The sequence below is a fragment of the Macaca fascicularis genome, chromosome X (genome assembly GCF_037993035.2).
Source record: "Macaca fascicularis isolate 582-1 chromosome X, T2T-MFA8v1.1".
Classification (NCBI taxonomy): domain Eukaryota; kingdom Metazoa; phylum Chordata; class Mammalia; order Primates; family Cercopithecidae; genus Macaca; species Macaca fascicularis.
In genome coordinates this window covers 16,893,847-16,909,180 of record NC_088395.1, presented here as the reverse complement: position 1 = coordinate 16,909,180, position 15,334 = coordinate 16,893,847, and the positions used below count along the sequence as shown (strand labels likewise).

The 15,334-nt window shown below is 38.1% G+C and overlaps 1 protein-coding gene and 1 pseudogene across 31 annotated transcripts in view; one reads left to right on the top strand and one right to left on the bottom strand.

The window, feature by feature from the left end:
* REPS2 (RALBP1 associated Eps domain containing 2) overlaps nt 1-15,334 on the bottom strand; it is a 200,772-nt gene that overhangs the window by 49,014 nt on the left and 136,424 nt on the right. The gene's annotated exons all lie outside the window — the stretch shown is intronic.
* Nucleotides 728-1,278, top strand: LOC123571254 (chromobox protein homolog 1 pseudogene; annotated as a pseudogene).

Below are 15,334 nucleotides of genomic sequence, written 5' to 3'. Positions count from 1 at the left end.
TCATTGTAAGAGTTGGCATAGGTTATTTTCCTCATTAAATTCTGAGAGCATTTTTTGGGGGGAAGCTCCCACACTTCTATAAAAAATATTATACTTGACAGGATATCACTCTGTTGCCCGGGCTGGAGTGCAGTGGCATGATCATTAACACTGCAGTCTCAAACTCCTGGGCTCAAGAAGTCCTCCCACCTCGGCCTCCTAAAGTGTTGGGATTACAGGTATCAGCTACTGTGCCCAACCATGTTAAATATTAAGAGCAGCTTTGTTTCATCTTTTCAGTACCTTTGCCATGTTTTTTATTTTTCCAGTCTTACCTAGTTAGAATTATCTACTGTAAAAGTTGAATTTCAATGGCAATAATGGGCATTCTTGTCTTTTCTTGATCTCAAAGGGGAGCATTTACTAGCTCACCATAGGGTATGGTGTTGGTGTTTGCTGTAGGTATGTTGTAGATACCCTTTAACAGATTATGAAGGCGGTGTGGCCAGTGGGTAGTGGGCAGCACAGAGTGCAAGTCTCTTTTGTTCGGCTGAGGGGAGGGCCATTGGCTGAGGGCTGTGGTACGCCATTTCAGTGAGGGGCTCCACTGCGGCTACCCTTGCTGCTTTACTGAGCGCCACTCCCGCGGCTGACCTGATGCGCCAGTAGTGCAGCACCGATTCCTCTCTGGCTCTTGGGTGCTGCTCTGAGCAGCATCACCCTTTACACCAGAAAGCTGGCGCATGCTATGGGGAAAAAACAAAACAAGAAGAAAGTGGAGGAGGTGCTAGAAGAGGAGGAACAGGAATATGTAGTGGAAAAAGTTCTCCACCCAGTGGTAAAGGGCAAAGTGGAGTACCTTCTAAAGTGGAAGGGGTTCTCAGATGAGGACAACACATGGGAGCCAGAAGAGAACCTAGATTGCCCCGACCTCATGAGTTTCTGCCGTCACAGAAAACAGCACATGAGACAGATAAATCATAGGGAGGTGAGCACAAAGCTGATTATGATTCTGAAGATAAGGGAGAGGAGAGCAAACCAAAGAAGCAGAAAGAAGAGTCAGAAAAGTCACGAGTCTTTGCTTGGGGTTTGGAGCCGGAGCAGATTATTGGAGCTACAGACTCCACTGGAGAGTTCATGTTCCTGATGAAAGGGAAAAACTCTGATGAGGCTGACCTGGTCCCTGCCAAGGAAGTCAATGTCAAATGCCCACGGGTTGTCATACCCTTCTATGAGGAAAGGCTGACATGGCGTTCCTACCCCAAAGAGGATGATGACAAAAAAGATGACAAGAATTAACTCTCCTGAGTACCAGTCCCTGTCACATCTGACTGTGGGTTTCAAGTGGGAAGGAAAGAAGTTCTACTTGTCTTAACACCACAGAGGTGGCTTGAGAAGATGCCCTTTGAAGAGCCAGTATTGTTTCTGTGCCCTGCAGCAGCCCAAGTGTTTTAAAGCCATTCCAAGCTGTATAGTTTGCACATCCATCTCAGTGGAGGGGAGGGGGATAAGTGCTTCAAAGCAACCTTTTCTGCGCTTTGCTGAGAAAAAGCAAAGGACCCTCTATGAAGGACAAAACTTGTAGAACTGGGTGTGTGGGAGAGCAAAAACATACTGTAGATAACCAAAGAGCATCTCCGCAATGCACAACTTTCTTCCCAATAGTGTTAACTCTGCATTTTTACAGCGTAGCACATGTGTAGTTTTTGGCTATTACTGGTGTATTATGTGGGAGAGGGAGTAATGGGAAGGGGGGAAAGGAAGATGGGTAGCATCATTTTGATTAAAATTTGGGGCCTGATAGGGGAAATGTGAAGCAATGCAAAGAACAGAAAACTAATGATTTGCTTCTATGTCCAGAATATTTTACCTTTGAAAAAAATGTCACTGGCACCATAAATACGGACTGTGAGAGACTGTTTAAAAGCTGTGAATGTCTGAAATCTATAAGCCAAAGTGTTTCCTGCCTAAACTTAATGCACTTAGTCCCACAAAGGACTAAGCCAGTTAATAAGTTACCAGAGTTGCCATTTTGGAGATGGAAATTGACTGAGGAAGGAAGGTCTTTTATTGGAGAGTGTATAGTACAAGCAGATCATTCTGCCTCAGAGGTACTAATTCCTGAAATTAGAAGACACTTTCTTTTCCAATAATGAAGTTATAAATATCAGCTTGTTCACCCTAGCCACTGGCTGAGGTGTTGGGGTGGTAGAGGAGATGGTAAGACAGGAGGGAAAGGGCCCACGCTCTTAGTTGGGAGAACTTTTGCAGCCATTCTCTTTTTTGAGCTTTGAACACTGAAACCATTGGTGGCAGGGTTCAGTCACTGATAGCACAAGTTTCACTGAATTGATTCAAGAGTTGAATGATTTCAAAACTCTTGGTCTCAGGAGAAGATTAAACTTTCATACTGGGCAGTGATTCACTTTAAAACACACACACACACACAAAAACAAATAAAACCACTTTTTAAGAAATCCTAAGAAGTAACTGATACCCAAAATGCTCCGTCTTGAGTCGTGAGATTCATCAGTTCTTGATATCATCTAGACTTGGATCTAGAGCTACATTGTAAAATCTTTTTAGGCATGTGTTAGATTTCTTTGAAAACTTTGTTTGAATGTAAACTTCATACCACACTGTCAGTTTTTATCTTAATAAAACTATAGATTTATAATCCCTGAAAAGAAATAGATTATTATGAAAATTCCTATCCTTATTTTGAGACTTCTTTTCAGGATAATTTGTTGTTGGATTTTAATCGGAGCTATAACTCCAGCCACTGAGATGATGGTATGATTTTTTCCTTATAATTTGTTAATGTGGTAAATTACATTCTGGATTGTCTAATATTAAAACACCCTTGCAGACCTGGATAATCTCAACTTGGTCAGGTTTTTGTATCTGCTAGATTTGGTTAGCTGATATTTTGTTTAGGATTTTTGCAACTATCTTCATGAGTGAGACTGGCAAGTGATGTCCTTTCTCATATGGTCCTCTATTATGCTTCATTCAGGTGGACAGCACCAGCCCCCACCCCCTACCATGCCCTGTTTATACTCTTAAATAGGTTGTATAAGATTGGAAATTTTTTCTTGAATATCAAGTAAAAATTTTCCCAGGAGAGCCACCTGAGCCTGGAGTTTTCTTTAAACAAGATTTTAAACTAATGATTCTACTTCTTGAATTGTTATAGGACTCTTCAGACTTTCTAATTCTTAAGTCGATTCTGATAAATGATATTTTTCTAGGCATTTATTCATTGTCTAAAATTTCAAATTTATTAGCATAAAGGTGTCCATACCCCCCTCTTATTATTTATTTTAATCTCTGCATGTGTAATTGTCTTTTCCCATTCCTCATACTCAAGTTTTCCTTCACTAATCTCAGCTGGCATTTTGTCAGTTTTGTTACTCTTTTCAAAAAACCAACTTTTAACTTTTTTGAGCCTCTGTATTGTATGCTTGCTTTCTGTCTTATTAATGCTGCTTATCTTCTTCCATTTACTTTCTTTGGGCATATCTTGTTCTTTTTCCACCTTAAATTGGTTGCTTAGTTCACTAATTTGTAGCTTTTATTTTCTAATGTAAGCATTTAGGGTTATAGATTTTTTTCCAAGTACCTCCTTAGTAGAATATCATAGGTTTTTATTTGTGATATTATCACTCAGTGCTAAAAGCTTCCTAATTTCCATTACAGTTTATTTTATGATGTCTAAAGTACGTCTTTTAGAATTTCCTTAATTGAGAAGTCTATTAACAGCAAACTTAGTTTATTTGACTGAAAAGTCATTTTTCCCCTCTTGAAAGAGGATTTAATTGGGTATAGAATTCTAAATTGACAGCTATTTTTTCCCAGCACATTGATGGCAACATTCCACTGCCTTCTGGTTTCCACTATTGCTATTAAGGTGGGAACTGAACAATGAGATCACTTGGACTCGGGAAGGGGAACATCACACACTGGGGCCTATCATGGGGAGGGGGGAGGGGGGGGGATTGCATTGGGAGTTATACCTGATGTAAATGACGAGTTGATGGGTGCTGACAAGTTGATGGGTGCAGCACAGCAACATGGCACAAGTATACATATGTAACAAACCTGCACGTTATGCACATGTACCCTAGAACTTAAAGTATAATAATAAAAAATAATTAAAAAAAAAAAAAAAAGAAGCCAGCCTTCAGTCGAATCACTCTTTTGTTAGATAGACCATCTTCTCTCTGGTTGCTTTTAAGGTCTCCTCTTTGTTTTTGGTACACCGAAATATCAAACTTTTTCCTATGTCTGCACATGTATTTCTCTATCATCATTTTATTTTATCACTTTGCTTGAGCTTTACTGGAATTTCTGAACCATGTAGCAACCCATTAATTTTGGTCAACTCTCAGTGATTCTTTAAATGTTGTCTTTTTACCATTTTTCCCTCCTCTCTCCTTCAAGAGCTTTCTAACTGTACTGCGTTCTAGATAATTTTCTATGATCTACTGTCCAAGTAACCACTTCCCTCTTTAGCTGTCCTTAATGTCTAACAAAATCCAGTCTTCAAGTTTATTTTACGGAATTGTTCTTTTCTAGAAGTTCTATTTGGTCTTTTTTGAAAATGCTTTTTCATTTTTATAATTTCTTGGCCACTCATTTTCTTCCTCTTTTCTTTCAACATATTTATATAATTTCAATATCTTAGGGCTTTGTATTTCCTGTTTGTTCTTGCTCATTGTGCTTCATTTCCTATTGTGTTTAGCAACCTGTGACTCTGAACTCATATTCCTTGGAACTTTATAGGAAAACTTTGAGGCATGTGGAAAGTGAATTCCTCTTCCCTCTATTGCTTCTGCCAGAAACCTGAGGGTACTATCAACCAGGGACCACTTTAAACTAAAATCTTGGCTTGATACTGTGTAAAATTCCTCGTTTCTGCTATATGACTCAACGTTTTATTAAATGTCCTATCCAAAGACTTTTGAGTATAGATAGCAGTTCAAATACACGCAACTAACCTCACTCTTAACTCATTAACACAAAAATGAAGAGAACTGTTTAAGCGCTCTTGTTTAAATTTGGAACTGGGAAAACAGATGAGCAAGTGATAGCTGACTAGACAGATCTGAGAAAGCAGGGAGCAACCAATTTGTACCACAGAAGACCCCAGTTCTCAGGAATTGGGGGCATCAAACTCCTTTGAATGTAGGGGTAAAATGAGGAAAGCAATAAAAACCTAAAGCCATGAACTAATAGTGGATTTATTTCCTATCCTTCAGGAAAAGGGTATACTTTGACAAGACCCTTCAGGATCTGGTTCTAGCTATTCTTCATGATGTTTTTGGCTTCAGGGGCCCTACTCTTACAATCCCCTCTGCTGTAGTATCTATGCCTTATATCTGTCTCACCTGATAACTCAAAATACAGTATAAGCGATCAACAAATATTTCTTTAAACTATCTTAAGATCTATGGGATTATGTTCCATCCTCACAAAAAAGAAAAAAGAAAAAAAAAATGACTGATCAAAGCAGTTTAGGAGCAGTTAGATCCCGAGATTTTCTCCCACATTCTGCACAGTTTCAGCATGTTTCTCACTCCAGCAAAATGCTAGATATAGTTTTCTTTTCAGGGAAGGCACCAGGCCCAGATGAAGGCATGAGGGCCGTGCTGAAAACAGACAGATTCAGTAAAAATATGCACTCTGGATGCTGAGATTCTTCCAGTCTTCTTCTTCCCTTCTGCTCCCAGACTGCTGTGTCCTTCCAGAGATTAGCAGAATGTGTTCCAGAGAATCAGATCAGCCAGGAAGAGACATCTAAAGAATTGATATCAAGGGATCTCCAACAGGACGGCCTGGCCAGACCATTCTACCATGAAGCCAATAGCTGGCAACTTCCATCAATTTGCTCATATATTCCAAACAACTTTTTATCCTTCATTATTAAATATAAGTGGATGACTAAGTATTACCAGACATCTGCAGAAAATGTTCTAACCTAAGGTAGTGATCAATAAAAACAGGAAGAAGTGACCCCAAAGAAACAGACTAGACCTTTACTAGGAGAAAATGTTAAAATATATATTATTAATATCATCAGAATGATCATTAAGTTTATTCCAGAAACACTTAAACACTATGTGGGAGGTATTGTTCAAGGTATTGGGAAAATATCCATGGGAAAAACAGGGGAAAAAAGCTACACCCTTATGAAGCTCATATTCTACTGAGAAAAGAGACAATGGGGTAGGGAGTGACAGATAAAATTTTAACTAGGGTCATCAGAGACAGTCTCAATAAGACACAAGATATGCTATTTGCTAAGATGAAATAATGGGATGGTATTTAAAAAGAACATTCAGAAAACAAAACAAAAAAAGAATACTTGGAAATTAAAAGTAAGATAGCAGAAAGAGAATAGAAAGGTCAAAAATAATCTGAGGAAATCTTCCAGAAAGTAGGGTAGTAGCCAAATAAAAGATCCACAAAGAGAAACAGAGAAAACGGCAGGAAAAATAATCAATTAAATAGTTCAATAAAATTTCCCAGAAGTGAAGAATATGAGTTTCTAAATTTAAAGGACCCACTGAATATCCAGGACAATGGAAGAAAACAGACTCATGACAAGGTATATCATGAAATTTCAAAGTACTAGAGTCAAAATAATTTACAAGTTTTCAGCAGGGCATGGGAGAAGAGAGCAAGTCATATACAAAGGATCAGATGTCCAAATGGTTTTAGACTTCTTCATATATCATTAGAAGCTAGAATCCATTGGCACAATTCCATCAAAATTCTAAAGAAAACTTATTTCCAACTGATGACTGTATATCCAAAACTAGCAGCCTGCATGATGATACAATTAAATACATTTTTAGACATTCAGGGTCTCAAATTGAGCTCCATGCACCCTTTCTAAGGCAGCTACTAAAGGATGTGTTTCACCAAAACAAGAGAGTAAACCAAGAAAGAGAAAGACACAGGATACAGTATAAAAGAAATCCAACATGGGAAAAAGAGGAAGGGAATCCTTGGATGACAGTGTAGGGAGATCCCATGATGAAAACTATGTACCAGGCATTGAAGACAATCAGTTTATATTTCTTCAAAAAGCTGAAACTGGCAGAACACCTGAGGTGTGAGAATTTCATAAGAGGAACTCTGGAAAATTGAAGAAGTCTGTGGTTGAATCAAGGGCAAGTACATTGAAAAGAAACAAGTTGATATTCACTCCAAGGCAAACAAAAACCTGTGCAAGTAAAAAAGGTAACTAATTTACTATATGGCTTACATGGCCATAACAATAATATGAACACTAAATATTAATCTAACCAAAATTATAATACAACTATCAGAAGGGTGGAGAAAGATACTGGGGGAGGGAAGATGATGGCAGAAATTGAAGTCTACAAGAAGTTACACAAATGTGTTATTTAGAACTACGAAGGAAATACCAAAATAATCAACATTTTAAAACCCTGCAGCAGAGTGCATTCTCCTAACTCTTGGAGTTCTATCAATGGCCTTGGAGGAACTTCTCAGACTTCAGTTTGTCCCCTCAGTTCAGCATGGAGCCCTGGGCCTTCCCCCTCTACAATATCAGGATATCAGCTATGATTATTTACTTTTCCAGCTCTCTTTCCTGAAGTCATTTCCACTGACCCTCAGTCAAGAAAAAGGAAAATTAAGAGTACTCATTCATTTCACTTTGCTCTAGATCTAGGGTCTCGATGAGAAATCTCAAGATTTGCCTACTCACACACACGGCTTCTGCAGGGAAGCAGGCAGAGTCGGAAGTGCACCCAAAGCCTTAGGGTTTCCCTCAGTTGCCACTTTTTCAAAAAAAAAAAAAAAAAAAAAAAAAAGCATTAGCTCATGCATTTTTCCTTGTTCAGTCACTGCTGAGAAATCTCTTCCTTGTATTTATAATTTTGTGTTCCTTTCCTTTAATGGTGGGATATATTAATCTAGCTACATTCTATCAATTTTGTCTAATTCACCTTTATGTCTCCCACAGCACCTAAACACACTACCTTATGTTTAGTAGGCACTCGCACAGTGGTTGAAAATTGGAATTAAATTTAATTTAAAAATCTTCTTACAATATTTTCAGTCCACTCTTGACTTAAAATTGGATCCAAATATTTTATCCAGTATGCCCCAATCAGTCAAAAGAAAAAGTACGCCTTCATGCAAAGTGAAATTTTAAAAATATTTTGATCACATGGTGGAAGGCAAAGGAAAAAAAGAAAAAAAAAAAGCTGAATAGTGTACATTTGCAAAAGATGACAATGTACTCATTAATAGTAAACAGTTGCCTTCCTGGGAGGGAAAAGAAGGCAAGAAGACGGGAGGAGAATGTTGTTCCCACATACTTTAAAAAGTGACCATACTTGTCAAGCAATTCCAGGTTTATTCATGAAGTGTTACAGTTAATAAAGTGGGATACTAGTTATCAGCAAGGCTTTGTCCAGCCAAAAGTTTTTATAAGTGTAATCCAAAAGAAAATAATAAATACCCCAATCCTGAAAACCACATTAAAAACTTCAGGAAAAGAAACTGTCATTTAATCCTAAATTCAGAAGACAGACTAATAATTTCTAGTGTTTAAAACAATTTCTTAAGTTTATTGAAAGACATGCAGATTCTGATACTGATCTATTGGATCTCTCCTTCCTGGTATCTTCATCCAAAACTCCAACCTCTAACAATTTTTATCCTGTTATTTAATTATGCTTAGAAATTTCTAGGTAAAACATTATTCATAAACATTACTATTTACTAATTTCCTTCAGATTTTTACATAGCCCCTAATCGATAACTAAATGAAAATACATTCCAACTTATTGAGTGGAAATAAAGCAGCAGATGTGGCCACTGAAAGCTTCAGGAACAGAAAGTCGATTCTTCAGGGGAACAAAACTTGGAATAACTTCAGCTGTGGAAAGGGGCTCCCATCCCCCCTAACTAAGAATATTTTATGTGAAGAAAATAAAAGCATTCGAATACCAAAGGGGGGAAAAACACTCAAGGAATGGAAAACGTTGAAAGGAGCCTCCCAGTGGGACCTATACTTTTAAATATCAATCAAGTAAAGAGCCACATGCAAAGCTTTAAGGATTTCATCAGTAAGGACCATTCCTCTTCTTGGCAAGTTCATAAAAATAGCTGTTTCTTTGTAACAGAAATTGTTCATTCTTTCTCTCCTTTCTAATCATAAAAGCATGTATGACCTTATACATATCTCTTGATCACCCAGCATACACAGTGATGGGCATGTATGTCATATACACCTGTGTATGTAACAAAATGTTTGCCAAGAACACCTTTCCAGAAATACCTGCCTCTATCCCCTGATGACCACACACCACCCCCTGAAATATAAGCTCATTTAATTCTCTATGGAACAGAATATACTTTTTCACCAGTTAAAAGAGATTAACTTACACATGCCTTGTAACTGTTCAACAAGGAAAATATTAATGACTGAATTTAGAAAAGTAGTGAGATCAAATCTGATTCTTTCACTTTACAGATGAGAAAATTAAGACCTGAAGAAATAAATGACCTTGCCAAGGACACAAGGCTACTTTCGAGCAGTAATCAGGATCACATTTTGAACCTACAGGGCAGGCAGAGCAGAAAAATGCAGAGATGGAGGATAAACAGCTAGACAGAGGGTATTCTATATTCAGGGAGTAAGCATGACAGAAGGCTTCAAAGCAAAAAAGTATTGCAACCTCAAGGAGCTCAAAGGATCCTACTGAACATGCTACAAACCACAAATGAAGTAAATAAGATAATATATACTATCTAAAAAATATGCCATTGTAGCAAATACTTAGACTTCTGAGTCATGGGATTATTTCTTTGCAAGATTATGTATGACTCCCCTGTGTTTAAAAACATCCAGTATAGTACTAGCATAAAAATAAACATAAACCAACAGAACAGAATGCAGCATCCAAAAATAAGACCTTATATTTAACAGACAAGTGATTCTCAGCAAAGGTGCCAAGGCAACAGGAAAAGGAGACTATTTTTTGACAAATAGTGCTGGGACAACTGGATATTCATATATGAAGAGATGAACTTAGATCCTTACCTCACACCTTATACAAAACTTAAATCAAAATCGATTCAAGATCTTAATGTAAGAGCTAAAACTATAAAAATTTTAGAAGAAAACAACAGAAAATCTTCAAGACCTTAGGTTAGGCAGACTTCTTAGATATGACACCAAAAGCACAATCCAAAAAGGAAAAAATTTAACATTACACTTTGTCAAAACTCAAAACTTCTGCACTTCAAAACATATCATTAAGAAAACAAAAAGACAAGTCACAGACTGGGAAAATATTTGCAAATCATCTATCTGATAAAGGATTTGTATCCAGAATATATAAAGAATTACAGAATACACAACTCAACAATAAGACAAACACTCAATTTTTTAATGAGCATGATTTGAGTAGACATCTGATATGGTTTGGCTCTGTGTCCCCACCCAAATCTCATCTTGTATCTCCCATAATTCCTATGTGTTGTGGGAAGGAGCTGGTGGGAGACGACTGAATCATGGGGGCAGGTCTTTCCCATGCTGTTCTCATGATAGTGAATGGGTCTCACGAGATCTGATGATTTTAAAAATGGGAATTTCCCTGTACAAGCTCTCTTCTCCTGTCTGCCACCATGTGAGACGCGCCTTTAGCCTTCCGCCATGATTGTGAGGCTTCCCCAGCCATGTGGAACTGTAAGTCCAACTAAATCTTTCTTTTGTAAATTGCCCAGTTTTGGGTATGTCTTTATCAGCAGCGTGAAAACGGACTAATACAACATCTCATCAAATAAAATACAGGAATAACTAATAAGCACATGAAAAGATGCTCATCATCATTAATCATCAGGGGAATACAAATCAAAACCACAAGGAGATGTCACTTCACACACACTAGGATGTAGGATAATCAAAAAGATAATAAGTATGGGTGAGGATATAAAGAGTAACCCTCATACATTTCTGATGTGAAGGTAAAATGGTGCAGATACTTTAGAAAACACTTTGTCCATTTCTTAAAAAGTTAAACATAAATTTACCACATACCCAGCAATTCCACCCTTACATATCTAGCTAAGAGAAATGAAAACATATGTTCACACAAAGACTTGTATTCAAATATTAATGGCAGCATTATTCACAACAGGCAAAAAGCAGAAACAATTCAAATGTCTGTCAAACTGAAGACTGGATAAACAAAATGTGATATAGCTATACAATGGAATACTATTCAGCAATAAAAAGGAATTAAGTACTGATACATGATACAACATGAATGAACCTCAAAAACATCATGCCAAGTAAACAAAGTCAGACACAAAAGACCCCATATTGTAGATTGGGTTTATATAAAGTGTTCAGAAAAGGAAAATCTGCAGAAACACAAATTGGGTTAGTGGTTGCCTGGCGCTGGGCATGGGGACTAACGGTAAATACGTATGTGGAGTATTACTGGGGTGCTGAAAATGATCTAAAACTGGGTTATGGTGAAAGTTGCACTATTTGATAAATTTACTAGAAATCATTAAATTTTACACTGAAAATGGATAAACTTTATGATCTACATACCTCAATAAAGTTTTTGTTGAGCTAAGGGTAGAAAAAAGTATAATTAATAATGTGGAGGAAGATAGATATGAAACAAGATGGGACACAGTCGATAACTGTTGAAGTCAGATGTTCAGTATACTATTTGTCTTATATTCTTGCTATATTTAGAGTTTTTAATAATAACTTCATTTTTGAAATGTAAAAAAGCAAATAGATATATTCCTAGGATTTCCAAGTATCTATGAAGGCAAAACCTCCTTTCCTATCTCCCTGAAGTACCTCAGAGAAATCTACTAACATTTTAAATCACATAAAAGGAAACACAGGAAAAAAAAAACACATTAGAGTGCCTTGCAAAGGTTACCATATTCATTCTTTAATACATCCTTTAACTTTAGATATTTAGTGTTTCTGCCCATAGAAAAGTAGTAGGGTGTGCCCCCCAAATTAATTTAATGTAGATTGCTTTCTTTGATACCAAATCTGCTGCAACAAAGATTTGAACAAAGATTTCCCATATTCGAAAGATTCTGGGCAGGATGCGGGGGCTCACACCTGTAATCCCAGCACTTTGGGAGGCTGAGGCAGGTGGATCACGAGGTCAAGAGCTTGAGACCATCCTGGCTAACACAGTGAAATCCCGTCTCTACTAAAAATACCAAAAAAAAATGTCTTCTTTTGAGAAATGTCTGTTCATATCCTTTGCCCACTTTTTGATGGGGTTGTTTGTTTTTTTCTTGTAAATTTGTTTGAGTTCTTTGTAGGTTCTGGATATTAGCCCTCTGTCAGATGAGTTGATTGCAAAAATTTTCTCCCATTCTGTAGGTTGCCATCATACAGCCAACAGACACATGAAAAAATGCTCATCATCACTAGCCATCAGAGAAATGCAAATCAAAACCACAATGAGATACCATCTCACACCAGTTAGAATGGCGATCATTAAAAAGTCAGGAAACAACAGGTGCTGGAGAGGATGTGGAGAAATAGGAACACTTTTACACTGTTGGTGGGATTGTAAACTAGTTCAACCATTATGGAAAACAGTATGGCGATTCCTCAAGGATCTAGAACTAGATGTACCATATGACCCAGCCATCCCATTACTGGGTATATACCCAAAGGATTATAAATCATGCTGCTATAAAGATACATGCACACGTATGTTTATTGCGGCACTATTCACAATAGCAAAGACTTGGAATCAACCCAAATGTCCATCAGTGACAGACTGGATTAAGAAAATGTGGCACATATACACCATGGAATACTATGCAGCCATCAAAAAGGATGAGTTTGTGTCCTTTGCAGGGACATGGATGCAGCTGGAAACCATCATTCTTAGCAAACTGTCACAAGAACAGAAAACCAAACACCGCATGTTCTCACTCATAGGTGGGAACTGAACAATGAGATCACTTGGACTCGGGAAGGGGAACATCACACACCGGGGCCTATCATGGGGAGGGGGGAGGGGGAGGCATTGCATTGGAGTTATACCTGATGTAAATGACGAGTTGATGGGTGCTGACGAGTTGATGGGTGCAGCACAGCAACATGGCACAAGTATACATATGTAACAAACCTGCACATTATGCACATGTACCCTAGAACTTAAAGTATAATAATAATAAAAAATTAAATTAAAAAAAATACAAAAAAAATTAGCCGGGCGTGGTGGTGGGTGCCTGTAGTCCCAGCTCGGGAGGCTGAGGCAGGAGAATGGTGTGAACCTGGAAGGCAGAGCTTGCCGTGAGTAGAGATCGTGCCACTACACTCCAGCCTAGGAGACAGAGCGAGACTCCGTCTCAAAAAAAAAAAAAAAAAGATTCTGATGAAAAACAAAGCTATTATATTGCCTGGCTCTTAGTCTCCTCATTGGTAATATGTGAGAGTTGGCCAAGATGACATTCAAGTTCTCTTTTAGCATTGACACTTTATGACTCTAAAATTTATCCATGTTTACTAATAACTCCTTTTTCCTGCACCATAGGATACGCAATAAGGGTTAACTAGGTCCTGGATGGACACATGGGCAGACTTAAGTGACAAAAATGCATGAGATTCAATCTTGGTCAAAGATGGGTCTCTGGTTTCTTCTCTCATATTACATTTACATAAATGCAATCCTCCTAAGCATTTTACTATTAAAACTCTTAGGTTGGTTGAAATCACTAGTTGTGTGTCTGTATAAGTTTTCAGGTAAATCAAACTAAAATTTCAAGAAGTACACAGCTTTTTTTCAGGATTAGTTAGTACTCATTCACTAGCAGCTGTTTCCATCACACTTTCATTAGAGTTGAATAATGTGGTGTGGGGGAGAGAGAGAGAATATGAATGTGTGTTAGGAAGAAGGCAATCTACAAAAAGAGTCTATCATCTTGGAAATGGCTCTTTTCTACATCTATCTATCTATCTTATCTATCTATCTATCTATCTATCTATCTATCTATCTATCTATCTATTGACAGAGTCTCACTCTGTCGTTGCCCAGGCTGCAGTGCATTGGCATGATCTCGGCTCACTGAAACTTCCACCTCCCAGGCTCAAGCCTCAGCCTCCCAAGTAGCTAGGATTAGAGGCACGCATCACCACGTCTGGCTAATTTGTGTATTTTTAGTCGAGACGGGGTTTCTCCATGTTGGCCACGCTGGTTTTGAACTCCTGACCTCAGGTGATCCACCCGCCTTGGCCTCCCAGGGTACTGAGATTACAGGCATGAGCCACTGCACCTGGCCACTACCATTATTTTTTAAAATGTGACATACTGTCAGACCAACTGCTAAGCCTTTGACATTTCAAAATGACTTTGTGATGACAACTTCTCCACACCAAAGTTCCTTGCTTATGCCACAACCTTTTGCAATCTGGCTTAACCCTACCACTCTAATGGGACTGTTCTCCTAAGATTTCCCAAAGACACTGTCTACAAACTCCTTCTCCACCAGTCTCCATTTTTCTTGGCCAGCCAGCCAACTTGAATCTTCCAGTCTCTACTTCCTTCCTGTAACACACTCCTCCCCAGGCACTCCAGGCCACGGTACTGTGTCCCTTACTGAGCTAATATAATCACATGGCTTCGAGTTCAGTTCCACCAGAAATTTGTTGTTTACATAGCAGGTCCTGAAGAGTTTTGAGTAGGGAGGTGATCACAGCTGTGCTCGCAGAAAATTAATCCTGTTGCCTCATGAAGGAAAGAACAAAGCAAGCAAGCCAGATTTGAGGCTACTATAGTAGACTCCCAGGAAGCTAGTAATAAGAAGTAAATCAAGACAGATGTCCAAAAAGAATCAATAGGATTTGACTGAAAAGTCATATCCTTCAAAGTTTAGCTCACCAGCCCTGTGCACCCCCTGCCCACAAATCCACTGACGACTCTAGTTAGCAACCACTCAAACTCAAAACCCTTCTAACAATCACACACAACTGTGACACTGATTGGCAGAGTTTGGGGGCATATCCATATTCCTCTTGAGATTCTCCAAAGTGCCAAGTACCCAGTAAATGCTCATTAAATACTGGTTGAATAAGACACTATTCTGGTCACCATTACTGAGGTCTATTTCAGTTTTCATATAATTCTATAAATTCAGATGCATATAAAGAATTTACTGATGTACTGAGAATTATATTGTTTTATGATCTCCTTCAGCTCACAAGCTTCATGATAGTCACAAACTAAATGTCCAACAATAGGAAAATGCTTAAATAAAACATAGTCCCAATCAATAAAGGTAGAAAAAATAAAATAGAGTATCGCCATTT